Source organism: Carica papaya, chromosome 5 (assembly GCF_054855325.1).
Source record: "Carica papaya isolate Zhongbai chromosome 5, ASM5485532v1, whole genome shotgun sequence".
Lineage (NCBI taxonomy): Eukaryota > Viridiplantae > Streptophyta > Magnoliopsida > Brassicales > Caricaceae > Carica > Carica papaya.
Genome location: NC_142313.1, coordinates 18,649,193 through 18,672,483, shown reverse-complemented (window position 1 = coordinate 18,672,483; position 23,291 = coordinate 18,649,193).

Sequence of the window (23,291 nt, the reverse complement as noted above, 5' to 3'; positions counted from 1 at the left end):
TTAATTCCACATCTTAAAATCTTTTAGAGAGAATGAGAAATATTTTACTAAACGAGTAAGAAAAAAAAGTTTAAAAACATATCTTGAAAAATGATTTGTAAGACACAAAACTCAATTTTTACATATAACACAATTAGGATTGTCAATCAGTATACGTTAATATGAAATTATGTCTAAAATTCTCTTTATTGAACTTTAGATGTCTTCTCAAAATCTTATATATTCCTCTTGTCAATAAACATATAATAAGAAAAGATAATTTAATCAACTCAAACATGTAAATCCCTTGTAAGAAAAAAAAAAGGCTCATGGCAACTGTCTCTTACAACAATTGTAAAAATGATTGCTATGTAAAATCTAGGTGATGAAAATACAAAAATAATTATAATTTCTTTAAAAGAGAATTTTTTAAAACAAGGTCTATGTAAGCAATTACTAAATGAATGATCTTAAGCTTCTATATATAATTACCAAATATTAAATCATTTCAACTTAAATTTTACTTATTTACCACTAACTATTTTATAATCTATTATCTTTTAGGGTTTTGACTTCCTTGAAATAACCATAAATAGATGTTTACACACAGAGCCATTAAAGCTAGAGTTTTGATTGATATTCATTGGGATATTGAATGCATATCATGTCTATTATGTCTAAATTTTGTGATAAAACATTTGTAGTTTTTCTTTCAAGCATTTTATTCAACATGCTACATGGATAAGCATTGATATATATATATATATATATATTTTATATATATATATTTCTGTTTTACTTATGTAAGTGACATTTCTTAAATGATTAATGCACAAAAGGAAGTATATTAAAAATGGAAGCGTTGATGGCATCATTAATTTGTGAAGAATAAGATATTAGAATATATTCAAACTAATTTCACCAAATAAACATTAAAATGAGCCTAAGTAAAAAATCTTCTTTTATTGATAACGATTATTACTTACGCACACATTATAGTAAAGAAAATTAAAAAGAAAATTAAACCTTTTTAGGCGGCTAAAAATTGTTACAAAAGTATATTTGTGAATGCCAATATTATTTGTCACAACTTTCCGGTTATTATCTATATTTTCGTAATAAAAAATTTAATATAATATATTTTTTTATATAAAATATAAATTTATAAACGATTTTTCTTTTGGTATCTAATGCATTCTGTGTAGTAAGACATACTTTATAGTTTTTAAATATAAGATAATTTTATAGTTTTAAAAAGTAGTTTTCAACAACATTTTTCATTGTATACTATGTTTTTCAGTAAACTCACTTTGTTATTAATTTTATTTTGCTACTTTAGTTTTGTTGTTTTCAAAATTAATTTGGGAGAAAAAAAGTTGTTGTTTAATAATTTTATATCTTGTGTTATTTATGTTCAATGTTTCATTCATACAAAATAAACAATTTATTTACTTATATTTAAAAACTATAAACAGAATTAATTTTTTAAAAAGTTAAATATTTCTATATTTTTCTTTATATTGACTTCAGTTTTACTATAAAAAGACACAAATACTTATTACAACAAATAAATTTATTGGTTAAATTTTTGTTTTGTGTAACATTTTACGTAACATATTCAATCGAAAGTCATTGCAATATCAAATAAATTATTTTTAGCAATTCCAAGTTATAGCCATAAATTAATAAAGAAATACTTACTACCTTTCAGTAAAATAAATCATCATTGCCAAAGGTTATAAAGTGATATTTTGTAGCAAAAAACTAATATTGCTACAATATATAAATTTCTTCCAATTACTTTTGTGGTTTGTTTAAAAAAATATATATATATATACTTTTTACAACTAATTTTTTAATTTGCTATGAAGAAAATGTTTCTTTGTAAAAATATTTCAATCGCTATAAAAAATTTAGTACATAATGAAACTATAAGAAAAATAAGAATCATTGTAAATATAAAGCAAGAGTAACATAAACAAAAACACAATTACATATAAAAGTCAATCGCTTCACAATTTACATAATGAATCCTCCTATTTCTATCCTCGTTTATTGATAGAAAACCTGAGATGATTCTATTGGTTCTTTTAACCATTCTCGCTAAGATCTTTATGATATAAAAGAAGAAAGCAAAAAAGGTGTTAAAAGACATAAGTCAAAGTACAAACTTGACTTAAACAATTTGACCTTTAATAGAGAAAAAACTCAAACTTCCAAAAAGTTAAAAGACTTATAAACTATCAATAACATATTGTCTAGTAGATTGAGTCTTTAGATTGACTGTGATATCCCAAACGTTAATTAAGATATAAGAGTGTTAGATACAGAAACAAATTACGAGTGCATGATAGTTAATTATATGCAGCGGAGCAAATTATTACAAATCTCTTACAAAATATATGAGTTCAAATTACACATATAACTGAGGCCAGAAATGACAACAAAATACAAAATATCAAAATACAAAAAGCTCTACTTCTTTCACTATGTGAATGGACTCATCAGAGTGTGAGACAAGTTATGCACTCAAGTTTTGTGGATCCTCGGGATCCTTATAAACTTCAAGAGATAGGTCAGTGATCAGTTCCTCACTATCTTCCTCATCTGAAGGGGGCATAGAAGGGGGTGAGTTTCATATACTCAATAAGAAAAATAGTATTTAAATAACATCATAAGATTTTAAAAGTGAATAATTATATCATCAATACTTACCATCGGAAGTCACGTTAGGGTCTTTTCTTAATTTATGAAAATAATTTATTTATTAAAGAAAACATCAGATCCATCACATCAGAGTCACATCAATCAAATCAATTACGTTGATAATAGAGAAAATCAAATAAATCATTATATGTACAAATTTTCATATCATGTTTCGCAAAGTTGTTCCGACTTTCATCTACTGAGGGCAGATACGGATTTTCGACTATCCATGTAGAATGGTCAAATCAGATGTAACAATAATTTGTAGCTTGTTAAACCAACAACACATTTGTGGCTTGGTAAACCATTAGACGATCTATGACCATGGTCGTGCCAACCACAGTGGTCCTATCAGATATTTTATAGCTAAGACTGTACTTCAATATTGCGTCACCACTCTCGTCAGAGGGTACGTCGTCATCCATAGGGAGCAGTCCTCTCACGTCTTTTCATAAAAGATGGGAGAGAAACTGAAATTCTTCAGAGATAAAAAAATTAACGAAACACTTTATGAATTATGCATGTCAATACAAATACATATTTCTCATACCATTTCATGCTTAATCACCTTTTTACCTTTCAATAATTGATCAGAAAAATTATATAATTTAAATCACATGCAAATTTACTTTGTTTAGACATATAAACATAATCATGCAAATCATAAACTCAAACTTCATAATTTTCCTCTAAAAATGCTCCTTATGATGTTTTAAAGTAAATACTAAATTTTTTACCGAAATCTAAGAGTTTTTCCTACACTTTTTCTTCTTCTTCTCCTCTCCCTCTTTATTTAAGCTCTTGTAGGATTGAAGAATGGAATGGAAGTGATGAGAAAATAGTGAATGGAGGGTCCCTATTTCTAGAAAATTGGGATAATCATATTTGTGCCAAGTGGCAAGATCTGGGGAGGAGAGAGAAATTCAATAGAAAATGAGTGATGTGATGATCGAGGACGTAACGTGACGACGGTGCAAAAAACATAGGCATGCCACCCAAACGACGGTGGCACATCGCCCAAGCGACGATGACACAATGCCCAAGACAGTGGTGGCCCGTCGCCTAACCAATGGCGCATAGTGCATGATGCCCAAGGGGGCAGCACGCACTGCCCGAGGCAGCAGTACGCTGCCCCAGTCAGCCGTGCGCTGCAGACATAGCTTACAAGTGCATCGACCTAGCTTACAAGGCCTTGCGCATATTTGTACGCGATGGGACGCGTGCGCATGCCGAGCCTTATGCTCCGCGCAGATGGGACGTATGCACATTAAGCACGTCCTATGCTGGCCGTGCGCACGCACGCACACGTGGGCGGGGCTCTTCTGCTGGTGTTTTCCCGTGGAATTTCTGTCTTTTCTCCGTCATTTTCTCCTGAAAATTTATTTTAAATAAATAGATGACAAAAATAAAATTTTCTACAACGAAATAACAAATAATAAAAATATAAATTTTAAGAATAAATTAAAAATAAGAATTTAATTTACAAATTACGATATTTAATTAAAATTAAAACTACTTAATAATTAAAGAGTTTAAGTGGCCTTAGGAGTCGAATAAATAAGGATTCACAATTACAATTAAGCGCGAAGGTTTGTGGGGTGTTACATTCTCCCCGCTTAGAAAATATGGTCCCCTAAATTTGTCATGAATAAGTATGGAAATTTCTCTCTCATCTCACTCTCCAACTCCCACATCGCCTCTTTTGGAGTGTGGTGGTGCCACTGCACTTTCACCATGAGGATCCTCTTGTTGCGTAAAACTTTATCGGTCCAACCAAGGATTTCTACATGGAGTTTTTCGTACGTAATATTAGCTTAAACCTGCATCTCATCATGAGGAATGATATGACAAGGGTTAGGGTCGAACCTTTTAAGCATACAGATATGAAAAAATCATGCAGACCAGCAAACTCTCGGGACAAAGTAATGCGATACGCCACGGGTTCAACACGTTTCATAATCCAAAAAGGTCCCACATAATAGGGACTTAACTTTCTCCTTTTTTCGAACGGTATTTTTTCTTTGTAAGAAAAAATCTTGAGGAAGACTTAGTCGCTAACGGCAAATTCCAAGGGTCTTATACAGTTATCTATATAATTTTTCTAGCAACTCTGAATGGTGGCCAAGTTACTATGGATAATAGTAACCTTCTCGATAGTCTCCTAGATTAAATTAGGTCCAAAATAATGCTGATTTTTGAGTTCGCTCTAGCAAGTGGGAGAACACCAGGGCCTATTGTACAAAGCTTCATACGGAGCCATGCTGATACTGAAATGATAATTATTATTGTAAGTGAATTCATATAGGGGAAGATACTCATACCAGTTATCGTTAAAGTCGAGCATATAAGCACGCAACATGCCTTCCAAAGTTTGGATATTGCGTTCAAATTGACCATCAGTCTGGGATGATAAGCAGTACTAAAATACAATCCAAACCCAAGTGATTCTTGGAAACTGTCCCAAAAGTGGGAGGTGAATCGATGGTCTCAATCGGTCCCAATGGATGAAGGAACACCATGGAGTCAAACAATTTTATTGACGTATAGGCGGGCTAATCTACTGGTGGAGTCAGTGGTTCTGATGGATAAAAAGTGGGCGCTCTTGGTTAATCTATCAACGATGACCCATATGGCATTATGACCACAACAGGTGTAACGGTCCCGGAAATTTAAAATGAAATATGTGTATTAAAAATGTCAAATGCGGAAGCGAAGTCAAAATTTCGATTAACATCCCTTACACTAAAACCAAAAACGTGCTCAAAATATAAAAGATCAAACTAACTAAAAGAGAAACTCGAAAGTAAAAGCTATGAATATGACTATGGAGTCTTTAGGCGTCCCCTTCGTCGTCTTCCTACGGGACGGGCTCGGGAACAATGTCTTCCTGATCTGAAATGATTAAATAAGGAATGAGCTACACTAGCCCAGTAAAAACATCACGATATCTCACCGTCACGAAGGTAAAGGTGGATAGAAAACACAAAAAGACCAATGGAGCATAATTTACAACAAATCCTTTTATCAATAATAAAACCTTTACCATTCACTTACCTCGGTGAAATTCATAAAACAATATACGAAAGCAATAACATTATCATCATCATGAAATCATATAAACTGTATAACATAATACTTATCACGCCTTTTGTAATTCAATCATTTCACAACATATTTTTCCTCTTTTACCAGCCCACTAGTATCCATGGGGATCCATAGGGGTCCCGCTACTCGTGAACCCTTAACACTTGTAATCAGATTCCAAGGTCGTCCCCATACCCCGTTCGGTATGGGCGCCAAATTATAAACCTCAATACCCCGTCCGGTATGAGGGTGAAACGGGCCGTCCCCATACCCCGTCCGGTATGGGCGTCAAAACACATAGGGTTTCCATACCCCGTCCGGTATGAGAGACCACAATCCCAGTAGGGTTCCCTACGGACCCGGTCCGTCCACCATCTCCCAGGATATCTAGTCAGGCTGATCACATTATATAATTATCAATTTACATAACCTTTCATTCCCCTTTTCCTCAGTCAGTATCATCAATTCATACACAAACAAGCAAAATAGTAATTTATGCTAAACAATACAACATACAGCATCGGTTTCTCAGTCATTCAACCCATAATAAATAAAACAGTAAAATATGCACACGAAACTATGAAATGAAAACATCAGACCTCATATTGCATTTAAAACTGTAAAATAGGCCAAATAACAGTTAACCGACAAACACACTAGACTCGGGCTCCATTAGCGACCTTAAGCAATTTCACACATTCGTTGATTCAAGAAATATCGTTTTATCATTATTGAACTTTAATACCGTGATAGGAAATAGGGTGAGGGGTCCTTACTCGTTTCGGGGTCCGAACACGGCTCCACAGTGCGCCTAGAGGCTGTCCCTAATTTTTCCTGAATTTTTTCTGGGGAACTGAAACGCACTACTGGTACCTGCACGTGTTCCAAAAAAATTCCAAATTAGACCTAGGGCCCCTTTCGGCCAATATCGCAATTCCGGCACGGCGGCTCCGCCGTGCTCCGGCGATGGCGCCGCCGCAAGCGGCGGCGATTTGCCTCGGGTTGGCCGTTTTTGGCCGAATTCAGCCACACTTACATCGGTCCCTGTGATAAAACAACCCTAGGGCCCTCGGCGGGCCAAAAAATTACGAAAAACTGAAGCTTACCGGCGGCGGTGCTCTCGGGTGCGGCAGCTCTCCGGCGAGGTTCGTGTTTTGGTGATTCGGCTCCAATCAACCTGTAGAGAAAAGAATGGTAATCACGGTGATATAAAAATTGCATCAAACGGAGGCCGGGAAGGGCCTCATCGGAGGCAAAAACTGAGGAGGGACGCGGCGGCGCCGCTGGGTTTCGGCCGTGTTTTCCGGCCGTTTGGCCGGGATTTTGGCTCCGATTTTGCCACAGGGGAACTCAGCGTGGAAAAACGAGTCGGGGGTATGAAATTTACCTCGATCGGCGGTCGAAAAACTCCCCGGTGTGGCGGCGGGTGGCGGCGACCGGCTCCTCCGGCGTCTGGTTCGTCTTCTCCGGCGAGGGCAAGCGGCTAGGGTTTTTGTGGTCAGGTGTGGGGGTTCTATTCATACCCTTTTGCCTTTTGATATCAGCCGTCCATTTTGATTAAATCTAGACCGTCTGTTTTTGATTGAATCTGGGCCGTCCGTGCGCGTGCATCTGGGCTGTCCGTGCGATTGCATCTGGGTCGTCCGTGCGCACGCTTGATCTGGGCCGTCCGTGCGCGCGGGGACGCATCTGGGCCGTCTGATCGCGCGCACGCGGATCGCCCACGTGGTCCTTTCCCTGGTCGACGTGGTCTTGCCACGCGGCAGGTCCTGGTTGGCCAGGGCTGCTGACTGGACCGCTGACGTGGCTGCTGACGTGGCGCTTTTTTTTTAAATTAAACTTAATAAATAAAATTAATAAAATAATAACAAAAATGCCCAAATTGTTTGGGCGTTACAACTCTCCCCCCTTAAAGAAATTTGGTCCCCTAAATTTGCCTCTTACTCTTGATCGAACAGATGGGGATACTGGGCTCTAAATTCTGATTCCAGTTCCCAAGTAGCCTCCCTGGGCATGTGGTTCTGCCGCACGACCTTTACAAATGATATTTTCCGGTTGCAGAGTATTCTGCTCTCTCGGTCCGTGATACCGACCGGTACTTCTTCATAAGACAAGTCCTCTTGGAGTGGAAGCGGTTCATGAGCCAAGACATGAGAAGGGTCCGGGTTGTACTTACGTAGCATAGATACGTGAAACACGTTGTGAACCTGGGAGAGCTCAGGAGGCAATGTAAGTCTGTAGGCAGCGGTACCAATCTTGTCTAAGATTTCAAATGGTCCAATATATCTGGGGTTTAATTTTCCCCTCATGCCGAACCTACTAATTCCCTTGAAAGGAGTGACCTTAAGAAACACCCGGTCGCCTTTCCCAAAAGCTAGGTCTCTCCTCCGGGTATCTGCATAACTCTTCTGCCTACTCTGAGCTGTCTGTATGTTCTTCTTGATTTTAACTATTTTGGACGTGGTCTCCTCTACCAACTCCGGGCCGAACAATCTTCTAACGCCCACTTCCTCCCAACAACTCGGTGACCTGCACGGGTGCCCATATAGCGCCTCATATGGAGCCATGCCGATACTTGCTTGGTAGCTGTTGTTGTAGGCAAACTCTATTAGGGGTAGATGGTCGTCCCAATGGCCCCCGGAGTCAAGGACACAAGCTCGGAGCATATCCTCAAGCGTACGAATTGTCCTATCTGATTGTCCATCAGTTTGGGGGTGGAAGGCAGTACTAAGAGACAGCTTTGTTCCCATAGCTTGCTGGAAACTATTCCAAAACCGAGAAGTGAATCTGGGGTCCCTGTCGGATACCACTGTCACTGGGACTCCATGCAGTCTGACTATCTCCCGGTTATACATTCTTGCCAACTTGTCCAAAGAATCAGTTATTCTGATGGCCAGGAAGTGGGAAGACTTAGTGAGTCGGTCAACAATTACCCATATAGTATCATGTCCTGATCGTGCCTTGGGTAGTCCCGATACGAAGTCCATGGTGATATGTTCCCACTTCCACTCTGGAATCGGTAAAGGCTGAAGTAACCCACCTGGGCGTTGATATTCTGCTTTGACCTGCTGACATACCAAGCACTTAGATACAAAGTCGGCTATATCTCTCTTCATCCCATTCCACCAGAACCGAGGTCGCATAGTTTGGTACATTTTTGTACTTTCTGGATGCATGACAAACCTTGAACTATGGGACTCCGTCATGATGTCTCTTTTTAACTCACTGTCGTCTGGGACACACACTCTGTCCTTGAAACGAATCAATCCGTCGGCAGAGATCTGAAATTCTGAACTCACTCCCTATTCTGCATCCTTCTTGCGGGTTACTAGGGCGGGGTCGACGGACTGGGCTTCCTTTATTCTTTGGATTAACTCGGGTTGAACTGCTAGGTGGCCCAAACATGTGGCCCTCTTCAGATCTCGCAACCGAACCTGCTGCGTGGCCCCAATTGACCAGCATTCTGAAACCATTAAATGGGCTAGGGTGCCTGCACTTTTCCTGCTGAGGGCATCGGCTACTACGTTGCCCTTACCTGGATGGTATAGGATGTCACAATCATAGTCTTTGAGGAGTTCCATCCACCTTCTCTGACGCATGTTGAGATCCTTCTGAGTGAAGATGTACTTCAAACTCTTATGATCGGTATAGATCTGAAAGGTCTCTCCATACAAATAATGGCGCCAGGTTTTCAAGGCGTGTATGATTGCGGTAAGCTCCAAGTCATGGGTAGCATAGTTCTTCTCATGATTCTTTAGCTGTCTCGAGCCATATGCTATAACCTTTCCATGCTGCATCAAGACACAACCCAGGCCCAGATAGGAGGCATCACTATAAACTGTATACCCTCCTGATCCACTCGGTAGAGCCAGCACGGGTGCAGTAGTCAGTCGTTTCTTCAATTCTGAAAAACTCCTTTCGCAGTCCTCATTCCATTCAAACTTTGCATTCTTCTTTGTGAGTCGGGTTAGAGGAGCTGCTAGACTAGAGAACCCTTCGACAAACCGGCGGTAATAACCTGTTATCCCCAGGAAGCTGTGAATTTCCTTAACTGTTGTCAGCCTTTCCCAACCAAGTACCGCTTCAACCTTTTCGGGATTCACTGATACCCCTTCCTTCGATATAACATGTCCTAGGAAGGCAGTTTACTCGAGCCAAAATCCACACTTGCCAAACTTTGCATACAACTTCTTTTCCCTAAGTACCTGTAGGACTTGGGCAAGATGATGAGCATGTTCTTCTCTACTTTTTGAGTAGACTAAGATATCATCGATGAACACGATGACAAATTGATCCAAGAACTCTCTGAAGATCCTGTTCATTAGATCCATAAAGATGGCCGGGGCGTTGGTTAGCCCAAACGGCATGACCAGGAACTCATAGTGTCCGTACCTGGTTCGGAATGCCGTCTTGGGGATGTCTTTTGTTCTTACATTTACCTGATGGTAACCTGATCGTAGATCTATTTTAGAAAAGACTCGTGCACCCTGCAACTGATCGAAAAGGTCATCAATCCGGGAAAGAGGATATTTGTTCTTAATTGTTACCTTGTTTATCCTTCTATAATCAATGCACAGTCTCAACGTTCTATCTCCCTTCCTTGCAAAAGTAACCCCGGCACCCCAAGGGGAAACGCTGTGTCTAATGAAACCACTGTCTTGTAACTCAGTGATCTGTTTCCTTAGTTCTTCCATCTCGATGCGGCTCATTCGGTAAGGAGCAACCGAGATGGGCTGGGTACCTGGCTGTAAGTCTATGGTGAACTCGACCTCTTTGTCCACTGGTAGACCGGGCAGTTCATCCAAAAATACTTCTGGAAAGTCTCGGACTACTGGAATCTCTTAGATACAAACTTCTTTCTTGGGTTTACCTAGTTAGAGAAAATACAAGATTAAGGCACTGGGAATTAAGAAAACTTGCTATCAGGGGAAATCAATACTGAATGATTTTATTAACTTGTAAATGGCTCCTCGTTGGGAGGATTAAATACAATCTTTTTGTTAAAGCAGTCTATGGTTGCGTGATATGCCGCTAGCCAATCCATTCCTAGGATTACATCAAAAATCCCCCGTGTCTAACCCTATCAGGTCTACCCTCAATTTTCTATCTGCTATCTCCACGGCACATGCCCTGTAGATAACCTCTCCTAGCAATGTCTCCCCCCCAGCGGTAGATACAAGCAATAATGAATCAAGTCTATCAGGTGATACACAAATTTTGGAAGCAAGAACATGTGAAACAAAAGAATGTGATGCACCAGTGTCAAAAAAAAACATGAGCAATGTGGCCAGAGATAGTATACATACCATGTACCACGTCCGGGTCTGCATCGGCATCCTTCTGGGTAAGGTTGTAAACTCTGCCCTAGATTGGAGGCCTTCTTTGATTCTGGTTCCTAGGGCATTCCCTTGCATAGTGCTGGGCACTGCCGCATATGCGACAAGTGTTGCTGAGGCGGTAGCAGGGTCGGTCCCCGTGATCCCTGCCGCAGTACTGGCAGATCTTCCCACGTGCTGCCCCTGTAGCCTGAGGAGGGGCCTGGATGGCGGGTCTGGGCCTCTTACTGGGTTGGACAGGCATGGTAGGTGCTGGCCTGCGGAGCGGGGCTGAGGGTCGGGAACTCCCCGCTAGCTGAGGGTGGGTGTCGAAGCTCCTTTCTATGATCTGCGCCTTTGCCAAGACTGCTGAATATGTCTCGAGCTCCATTACCAGTAAGTGTTGTCTGATCTCCGGGCAGAGACCCCACTGGAATTTCCTGGCCTTTCGGCCCTCATCCATCAATGTCTCCAGGGCATGTCGGCCCAGCTCCAGGAACTTACGGGCATACTCCAACACTGTCATGTTTCCCTGGACCAATTGAGCAAACTCCATTTCCTTTAGGTGTTGGATGTGTTTAGGGAGATACTCTGTGTGGAAGGCCGCTAAGAACTGCTCCCAAGTAGCTGGTGTAGGCAGGGTGGTCCGTTTGAGCTCCCACCAGTGTACTGCTTCCCCTACCAGCATGTAGGAGGCAATGGCAGCCCTCTGCTCAAGAACTACTCCCAAGGTCTCAAAAGCTCTCTCAGTCTCTGCCAGCCAGTGTTGGGCCTCTTCAAAAGAGGATCCCCCTGCAAAAGTAAAAGGGTTCAGTCTTCTGTACCTCTCTATGAAGCCAGGGTCGATCAAGGAAGGAGCGGGGTCCCGAGGTAGAGGGACTAGGGCCGGCTGAGGGTGAACTGGGGGACCCTGTGGTGGCACCTGCTGATGTGGTGGGGGTACTGGAATGTGCTGTGGCGGCGCCTGGTGGTACCGTGGCTGTGGTACCGGGTCGTACCGCGGCTATGGTGCCGGGTGGTACTGTGGAGGAGCAGGCTCCTGCCGGGGTGGCTCGGGATCAGCCTGCTGTAGTGGGGGCTCAACCTGCGATAGCAAAGGAGGTTCGGGTAACTCCCTTCTCTCCTCTCATCTTTGCTGGGCAGCTACGAGAGCTTCCACCATCTCAAATAGTCTGTCTAAATCCTCCCGAAGCGAATTATCTTGGGCCACTCGGTTTAGTGGGGGCCTTCCTCTCCTCATTTCCGTGTACCTGCATTCACAAGGAATGGTTGAGTAACGATATATCGGTGAGTATTTCTCTAAGGCGCTATTGTGTAAGGGATGGGTTCGAGGAAATGCAGCTCTGATACTAACTGTAACGGCCCCGAAAATTTAAAATGAAATATGTGTATTAAAAATGTCAAACTTGGCCCTAGTCACTCCCTGTGTGGCGCTCCAATCTTGTTCACAAAAAAAAGGATGGGACGCTCCGACTTTGCATTGACTACCAAGAGCTCAACTTAATGACCATTAAAAGTAAGTATCCCCTATCTCGTACTGACGACCTATTTGACCAATTAGAGGGTGACTCGATTTTTACAAAGATTGACCTCAGGTCAGACTTTATCAGTTATGGGTGAAGCCTGAGGATATCCCAAAAAGATGCTCCCCTATCGTTATGGTCAATTCAAGTTTTAAATCATGTCATTCGATTTAACTAATGCCCCTGCGATTGTCATGAATATTATGAATCGTGCCTTTAAGCTCGCATTGGACCAATATGTAATTATCTTCATCGATATCGTGGTGTATTCCAAGACCCTGAAGAGCATGTCGTTCACTTGGCCCAAGTGTTAAAGACTCTCTGGCGGCACCGCCTTTATGCCAAATTTAACAAATGTTCCTTTTAGTTGGACTGAATATCTTTTCTCGGTCACATGATTTTTAATGAGAGTATTTATGTCGATCCTTCCAAGGTCAAGACTATCAATAATTGCAGCCGATCGAAAACCATCGCGAAGGTCACAATTTCTTGGGTTTAGCTAGCTACTACCAACGTTTCATTGAAGGATTCTCCCACTTGCTGCTCTCCTAACTCGTCTCATCAAAAAGGAAGTTTTCTTTAATTAGGACACCGAATGTGAAAAAAGTTTTCTTGAGTTGAAGCGTTGACTCACCACTACTCTAGTATTGATCTTCCCCGACAATACTAAACATATCCAGGTTTATTGTGACGCGTCTCGTATCAGTTTGGGTTTTGTTTTTATGCAACATTGCTGTGTAGTTGCGTATAAATATAGAAAATTGAAGCCCCATGAAGGTAACTACCCATGCACAGCCTCGAGCTTATTACCATTGTTTTCGCTTTGAAGATATGGTGTCACTACTTGTACGATCAAACTTTTGAGATTGATACGAATCACAAGAGTCTGAAGTACCTATTCTCTTATAAGAAATTGAACACGAAGAAGAGATGTTGGATGGATCTTCTTAATGATTATGATTACAAGATTATTTACCACCCCGTTAAAGGAAACATCATCGCATATGTCCTTAATTGCAAAGACTTGGCTATGCTGGCCCAGTTAATGGTTTCTAGTTAGAGAATGCTTTAGATAACCCAAGACCTCAGAATTAGTCATCGTGGAGAATATGCATATCTTACTCAAGTCCGTATCCAACCAAATATCTTTATACAGATTTGGGAGGCTGTAACACCCCGAAAACCTTTGTCCTTAATTTATAATGTAAACCTCTATTTATTCGAGTCCTAAAATTATTTAAACTCTTTAAATTTCGAATTTAAAATTTTTGGATGAATTTCATATTTTAATTTAATATTTATTTAGTTAAATGACTATTAAAATTAATCTATTTAATTAATTTATAGATAAATTGTAATTAAAAATTAATTACAAAGATTTTAGAGAAAAACGGAGGAAAATCCCATGGGAATGACTACGAGAAAGACCCCGCCCACAAGGTCTCCATGCAATGTAAATGCGTACGCGCATGCAGCCAGCACAGGACGTACGCCTGGGCGAACGTCTCATCCGCGCGCGAGCAAGACATAGTTTATGCGCGTGTCCCACCACGTGCAAACAGACGTGGCTCCGTCTGCCATGTGCGTGCTGTCTGCGCGGTAGACTTACGCACGCAACAGGCTGGGGCAGCGCGTGCTGCCCCCTTGGGCGCTGAGCGTTGCCTTCAGGTGGCGTGTGCCACCGGTTAGGCGGCGAGCCACCGCTAGCTTTGGCGGTGTGCCACTGTCATTTAAGTGGCACGCCTCCAATTTTTATGCTATTGTCATATCGAGTCATCCATCCATCAATCATAATTCGTTAGTCGTCACATCTCATCATTTCACTTTGATTTTCTCTCTCTTCACTAAATTTTGCCACTTGACGTAAATCTAACGGTCCTAATTTTTTATGAATACACTTTACAATTTCCTCATCACTTTCACTTCATTCTTCCATTAACCAAAGGGTTTTAGAGAGAGAGGGAATGATATAGAGAGAGAATGAGAGGAAAAGAAGATGAAAAAGCGTAGGAAACATCAAGATTTCGGTAAGGAATTTAGTATTTACTTTCAAACATCGAAAAGAGTATTTCTAGATTTAAATTAACGAGGATCAAATTAAATGGTTGTATGTTTTATCTTATATGCTTACGTAAAATGATTTACGTGTTAATGTATATTTTATGAACATATATAAATCAATTATTTGCATGTTTATTTTAAATGATTAAATGCCTACGATAAATGTTGATATATGATACATTGTACAATGATAAAGTAATAAAGCATGAAGTGATGTTTAGGCATGAGAAATATGTATTAGTATGAGTATGCATGATTCATAAAGTATTTCGTTAGGCATTTCATATCTGGGTGGTTTCTGTTTCTCCCCCATCTGGTATGAAAAGATGTGAGAGAACTGCTCTCTGTAGATGAGGGCGTACCTTCTGATGCGAGTGGTGACGTGATATGATTGTAGGGGTCACCTTTGGCGAAATACGATCGTAGCCATAATTAACATATTGGACCACTGTGGTTGGCACAGTCATAATCATGGATCGCGTCATGGTTTGGCAAGCCATAAATGAATTGTTGGTTTGACAAGCCGTAAACTGCAAATATAATATGAAATGAATTGGTCATTCTACATGGGTGGTCAGAAATCCGTATTACCTTTAGTAGATGGAAGTTAGAACGACTTCGCACAAAGAGTAAAATGAAATAAAGTGCATACCATGATTTGTTTAATTTTTTCTATTTTCAGTATGATTGAATTGATTGACATGATACGACTTGACTTGATATTTTCTTTATTAAAATAAATTGTTTTCATAATTTATAAAGAACCCTTACATGACTCTTGATGATATGTAATGTTGGTACTTTTAATTATCTTTAAAATCTTATGATATTTTTTAAATATTATTTTTCTTACTGAGTATGTAGAACTCACCCCTTTCCAGTCTCCTCCATATGAGGAAGATAGTGAGAAACCAACCACCAACCTACCCCTTCAAGCCTTTGAGGATCCATAAACTTTTATGAGTGCATAATTGTCTCGCACTATGATGAATTCATCTTTTGTAGAGACTTATAATTAATTTTTTTATGCCTTAGAATTGTATGGAACACTATTATTATTTTATAAGGAATTATAATCATTTGTTCCACTGCATACATTTATCTATTATGCACTCGTAGTCTGTCTTTGTATCCGCCACCCTTATGCTTCAATTTGTATTTTGGATATGACAAATGGTATCAGAGTAGTTACACAGAATAATCTTTTAAAACTCAGACTATCATTATGAAACTCTTCTAAGATATTTAGGATATGTCTTCTTTTAAAAACTAGATCACCAAGTCGTGGCTTCCTTTTCTTTTATAGGAATGACACGATGAAGACCTTCTGTAAAGCGTGCTAAAAGACCCGAGACACAAGATCATCCAATTAGAGCCGAGTTTACCGAACTCTTTCAAGCCATCCAAGGTGTAACTGCAGCTGTAGGCTGAAATCATGTCAATCCTTGTCAACACCCTCCTGCTTCTGACTATCGCCCAACCGAAAGATCTATCTCCTATAACATAGCAGAATTTAGGAAACTTAATCCACCTCACTTTGAAATAGGCCTCGACCCCTTAGTAGCTGAAGGTTGGATCATGCAAATAGAGAAATTTTTCTCTGTCTTAGACATAGCCGAAGAACAAAAGGTCCCCCTAACAGCTTGATGTTAACTAGTGAAGCCGAACATTGGTAGCAACTTAAAAAAAAGTCCTACTTACCCCAACCACTTGAAAAGTTTTCATATATACGCTCTTTGAAGACTTTTTCCCATTTTATGTCCGAGAGAAAGAGGAGTAATTTTAGGACCTTCGCTAAAAAAAATTGACAGTTACCCAACATATAGCCAGATTTGTCCAGCTGCCTAAGTTTGCCCCACTAATGGCCACCCCTAAGAGTTGTAAGGCTAGAAACTTTCTAATGGGCCTTTGTGCCGATATCTACGATTAGGTTGCGATGCTAAGACCCAGCTCGCATGCCGAGGTATTGAAATATTCCTAGTTGGTCGAAGATCTTATCTCAATCTGGCACCAATGCATCGCTTGAGTCTGTACCCAACACCAACAACACCAACCCTAACAACCAAGAAAAAGACTATCTGACTTAGTTAGTAGCCATCCTGATAAACGACCCCCAATTACCCCTCCTTCTGCTCTACTTGCACCTAATAGACATCTTGTTCGACCTGCTCAACCATGTCAGCATTGTGGTCACTTGCATGGTGAACAATCCTGTAAGTATTAAACAACGTCTACTATAAATGCATAAGCACTCAGCACTTTGTGAAAGACTATCCCAAAGGATTGAAGGACATGGCTAAACCAGTAGCCTAGGGTCGTGTGTACCACCTTAATGAACTCGGTGCCCTCGCCACTCCTGCTCTTATTTAGGGTGTTCTTTCTATTCATGACATTTATGTCCGAGCTCTGATAGATACAGTTGTTACCCACTCTTTTATTTCGTGTTTATTTGCTTATAAAGTATATATTAGGCCTGAACTTTTAAATGAAGTTTTAGCAGTAGAAACTCCCTCTAGAGGTTTATTAGAAACTCATTGTATATATAAAAATTGTAAAATAAAAGCTTTAGAAGAATAACTGTTAATAGATTTTATATTTTTAAGTTTTTTATGATTGAATGTTATCTTAGGAATGGAATTAGAGAAGTATAGGGCAATCATTAACTGTGAAACTAAGATCGTAACTTTGCAATCGCCAAAAATGAAATAAAAATTTATAAATTAGTTATATTATTATCTAACATCTAAATAAACTAGAATATGGAAGTCAATCCCGCTATATACACCAGCTCGTGGAATTTTCTATCGATTTGCATCCTGGAACACAACATATTTCAAAACCTGCCTATCGCATGAGTCATACTGAGCTCATGAAATTGAAAAACCAGCTCTCCAAACTTCTTGGTCAAAAATTATCTGCCCAAGTCATTCCCTTTGGGGTGCTCCAGTGTTATTCGTGAAGAAGAATTATAGCTCCTTCCAATTGTGCATAGATTACAGAGGGTTCAACTGTCTAATAGTGAAAAGTAAGTATCATTTACCTTATGTTGATGATCTCTTCGATCAGTTACAAGGTACTACCATCTTCTCGAAGATTGATCTAAGATCGAGGTACTACCAGTTGAGGATCAAAAAAGAAGATATCCCAAAAACAACATTTCGATGCCAATACAGTCAATACAAGTTCAAGGTTATGCCTTTTGGACTAACTACCACCGCCTTTATAGATCTTATGAACAAGGTTTTTTGACATACACTGGATCAATACGTCATCATGTTCATTGATAACATCGTAGTGTATTCTAAGAGTTATGAAGAATATACAATTCACTTGTCTAGGGTATTAGAAACTGCCAACAAACCTTCCGCCGAAACCATTTATATGCTAAGTTTAACAAGTACTCTTTTTGGTTGGATCAAGTCTCCTTCCTTAGCCACGTAATTTATGGTGAAAGATTTTTTATGGATCTATCCAAAGTTGAAAAAGTGATAATTTGGAACCTGCCAACAAATGTCACCTGGATATGTAGTTTCCTTGGTTTGGCAAGTTGTTACTGGTGATTCATTGATGAATTTTTCAAGATTGTAGCTCCATTGACCTGTCTCACCAGGAAAGGTGTACATCATATTTTGGACTATGAATGTGATAAAAGTTTTGCTTAGGCTTAAGTATCATCTTACCTCTGTTATAGTGTTGATCCTCTCCAACAATACTAGAAGATTTCATGTTATTATGATGCATCTCACACAGGTTTGGGTTATGTTTTGATACAGCATGATCGGATAGTTGCTTATGGATCCAGACAATTGAAGTCCCATGAGCGTAACTACCCACTCATGACCTAGAGTTGGCAACTATAGTTTTTGTCTTGAAGATATGACGTCATTATTTATACGATTAGACATTTGAAATCTATATTGATCATAAGAGTTTGAAGTATATATTTTTGCGTAGGAAATTAAATATGAGATAGAGGCATTGGATAGACTTCCTGAAGGACTACAACTACAAGATCATCTACTACTCTGGTAGAAGTAACATAGTTGCTGATGCTCTGAGGCAGAAGGAGTCCACTTTGATGGCCAAAACTATGGCCTCCAGTTGGAAATTAGTTGATGTTATATAAGTACTCTGCCTTAACTATTATGGCTATGGTGTCTACCTCGCCCAGATCCGAGCTTTGCCTAATCTTTTCATGAAGGTTTGGGAAGCTCAATCCACCAAGCCAAAAATAATAAAAAATCTGAGTAAGTTTACCTCTAATGAATTTCTTGATTTCAGACTCACAAATGATGGATTGTGCAGATTTTGTGATCGTATTTAGGTCCCCCTCACTGTTAGAACGGATGTTCTCAATGCTGCCCATACCTCCAAATTATCCATCCACTCCAAAAGTACCAAGATGTACTAGGACCTGAGGCGTCAATATTGGTGGTCCAGAATAAAGAAAGACATTGTCAACTATGTCTTTCGATGTCTTACTTGCCAGCAAGTTAAGTCGGAACACTAGAGATCCGACAGTTTATTGTCAGGCCTCCCTATTTCAGAATTGAAGTTGGAGCATGTGATAATGAACTTTGTTACCGGTTTACCTAGAACCTGTTCTAGTCACAATGCAATATGGGTCTCATTGATAGATTAACCAAGACTGTCTATTTCCTACCAATCAGAACCATAAATTCTACTAATAGATTAGGCCACTTGTACGTCGAGGAGATCATTCGACTCCACAACATTCCCTCATCCATTATATCATACAGAGATCCTCGTTCACCTTCCATTTCTGGGACAGCTTTCAAGAAGTACTTGGTTCGGGATTATACTTCAGCACTACCTATCATCATTAGACCGATAGCCAATTTGAATGTATTATCCAGACATATGAATACATGTTGCGCGTTTGTGTCCTCAACTTCGATGATAACAGGTATGGGTACCTTTCCTTGTGTGAATTTGCTTATAATAACAGTTATCATTCCAGTATCGACATAGCTTCGTATGAAGCCCTGTATGGTAGGTCCTGTTGTTTTTCCATTTATTGGAATGAAGTCAACAACTAGAGTCTTTTAGGATATGATTATATCGAAGAGACTATTAAGAAAGTTTCCATCATTCCAAGAAACTTAGCCACCATCCAGAGTCACTAGAAAAGTTATGCCGACAACCATAGAAGACCCCTAGAATTTGTTGCTGGCGATTAAGTCTTTCTTAAGATCTTTTCTTACAAGAAAAAAATGCAGTTTGGTAAGAAGGGTAAGTTGAGCCCCTGTATGTAGAACCTTTTTAGATCGTGGAACGTGTAAAAAATGTGGCATACAGCATTGCTCTACCCCCAAAGTTTACAAATCTACATTATGTTTTTCATGTTTCTATACTCACAAGTACCACCTTGACCCTTCTCACATCAATTCTCACCCAGAAATACAAGTTCAAGATGATATGACATATGAAGAGCTCCTCGCATAAATCTTTGATTGGACTGATAAAGTTTTACACAATAAAAGGATCTTCACGGTGAAAGTGCAGTGGCAACATCATAGTCTGGAGGAAGCGATATGGGAACTGGAAAATGAAATGTGAGAGAAGTTTTCTAATCATTCATGATAGATTTGAGGGACTAAATTTTCTAAAATGGAAAAAATGTAACACCCTGAAAATATCCATACTTAATTTGTAATGTGAACCACTATTTATTCAGGCTCTGATGTTGTTTAAACTCTTTGAATTTTGAATTTTGAATTTTGAATTTTTACATGAATTTCATATTTTGATTTCGTATTTATTTAGTTAAATAATTATTAAAATTATTTTATTTAATTCATTTGTAGATAAATTGTATTTAAAAATTAATTAAAAAGACTTTAGGAAAAAATGGAGGAGAAACAACATAAAATCCTGTGGGAATGCTCGCGAGAAAGACCCCTCTCGTGCGGGCTTCAAGCATGGCCAGCACAAAACGTGTGCCTGTGCACACATCCCATCCGCGTAGAGCACGAGGCGCAGTCTGTGCAAGAATCCCATCACGCGCAAACATGCACTGCTCCGTGCGCTCTGCGCGTGCACCATCCGCGCAGGAGGCTTGCGTGCGGTAGGCCTGCGCAAAGTAGGCCTGCGTGTAGTTAGCCAATGCGCGATAAGCCTGCGTGAAGTAGGCCTACGCGTGGTAGGTCTGCCCCAAGTAGGCCTGCGTGTAGTGCCCTGCATGCAGTAGGCCTGCACACGACAGGCTGGGGCTGCGTGCGCTGCCCCCTTAGGCGTCGTGCGCCGTTGGTTAGGCAGCGAGCCACCGCCAGCTTCGGCAGCGTGCTGCCATCATTTGGGCAACATGTTGTCGTCATTTGGGTAGTATACCTCCAATTTTTGTGCCGCCGTCACATCACGTCGTCCATCCGTTGGTAGTCATATCTCATTATTTCACCTTGACTTTCTCTCTCTTCACCAGATTTTGTCACTTAACGCAAATTTAACGGTTCCTATTTTCTATAAATAGAGACCCCCACTTCACCATTTTTTTCATCACTTCCACTTTATTCTTCCATCCACTAAAGGGTTTTAGCAAGATAGGAAGTGAACTTGAGAGAGAATAAGAGGAAAAGAAGAAGAAACGATGTAGGAAACACCAAGGTTTTGGTAAGAAATTTAGTATTTACTTTTAAACATCCTAAGGAGTATTTCTAGATGTAAATTAACGAGGTTCAAATTAAATGGTTACATGTTTGATCTTATATCCTTAAGTAAAATGATTTACGTGTTAATGTATATTTTATGAACATAATTAAATTGGATTATTTGCATGTTTAATTTAAATGATTAAATGCTTGGGATAAATGTTTATATATGATACATTGTACGATGGTAAAGTAATAAAGCATGAAATGATGTTTAAGCATGAGAAATATGTATTGGTATCAACATGCATGATTTATGAAGTGTTTCGTTAAGCTTTTTATCTCTGATGGATTTTTATTTCTCCCCCATCTGGTATGAAAAGATATGAAATGATCGCTTCTTATAGATGATGGCATATCATCTTATGAGAATGGTGACACGATATGATTATAGGAGTCATCTTTGGCAAAGTATAGTCATGGCCATAGTTTACATGTTGAACCACTGTGGTTGGCACGACCGTGGTCATAGATCGCGTCATGGTTTGTAAAGCGGTAAGTGTGTTATTAGTTTAGCAAGTCGCAAATTATTGGTATAATATGAAATGAATTAGTCATTCTACATAGGTAGTCAGAAATCCGTATTGTTCTCAGTAGATGGAAGTCGGAACGACTTCATGCGAAAAATAAAATGAAATAAAGTGCATACCATGGTTTATTTTATTTTATCTATTTTCAGTATGATTAAATTGATTGACATGATATGACTTGAATTGTTGTTTTCTTTATTAAAATAAATCATTTTTATAATTTATAAAGAATATGACTTTTCATAGTAAGTAATGTTGGTACTTTTAATTACCTTTAAAATCTTATGATGTTATTTAAATATTATTTTCTTTACTAATGAAGAAGATAGTGAGGAACCAATCGCTGGCCTACTTTTTAAAGCCTTTGAAGATCCCGTGGATCCATGAACTTTTATGAGTGCATAGTTATCTCGCACTCTGATGAGTCCATCTTTTATAGAGGCTTGTAATTAATTTTGTTTCTACCTCAGTATTGTATGGAACTCTATCATTATTTTATAAAGGATTGTAATCATTTGTTTCACTACATATATTTATCTATTATACACTTATAATATATTTTTATATCCGGCACCCTTATGCTTTAATTTGCATTTGAGATGTCACAAAGGCCCAAGCAATGAACAAGGAGATTTTAAAGCATATAGATGAATTTGCTTCCAAGGATAACTCTGACTTCAGGATTTTTAATGATGGATTGTACAGGTTCTATGATCGTGTATGGATGTCTAGTGATCCTGAACTTAGATTGGACCTCTTGAAAGAATCCAACTCATCCAAATTGTTCATCCACCCTAGTAGTACAAAAATGTATTGTAATTTGAGATGTCATTTCTAGTGACCTAAATGAAGAAGGAAATCGTGGATTATGTCCCTAGGTGTCTCACATGCTAAAGGATCAAGGTAGAGCATCAAAGACCTAGTGGCTTTTTGTAAGGTCTCCCTATCCCGAGTGGAAATGAGAGCACATGACCATGGATTTCATCACTAGTTTACCCAAAACCAGCTCTAATCGTGATGCCATATGGGTAATTATGGACAGACTGACCAAGTCTGCCCACTTCTTGCAATTAAGATTACTGACTCGACCAATAAACTGGTTCTATTATATGTCGAGGAGATTGTTCGAATCTATGGTATTTCTATTTCTATGATGTCAAATAGGGACCCTTATTTCACCCCTCACTTCTGGGATAACTTCTAAGAAGCCCTTAGCTCCAGCATTTATTTCAATACTGTTTACCATTCCCAAACTGATGGGTAGTCTAAACACACTATCCAGACGATGAAAGACATATTGCACGCTAGTGTATTGGACTTTGGTGGCAGTTAGGATATGCACCTCCCCCTTCGCGAGTTTGCTTATAACAATAGTTATCACTCTAGTATCGACATGACTCCATTTGAAGCTCTTTATGACAAATC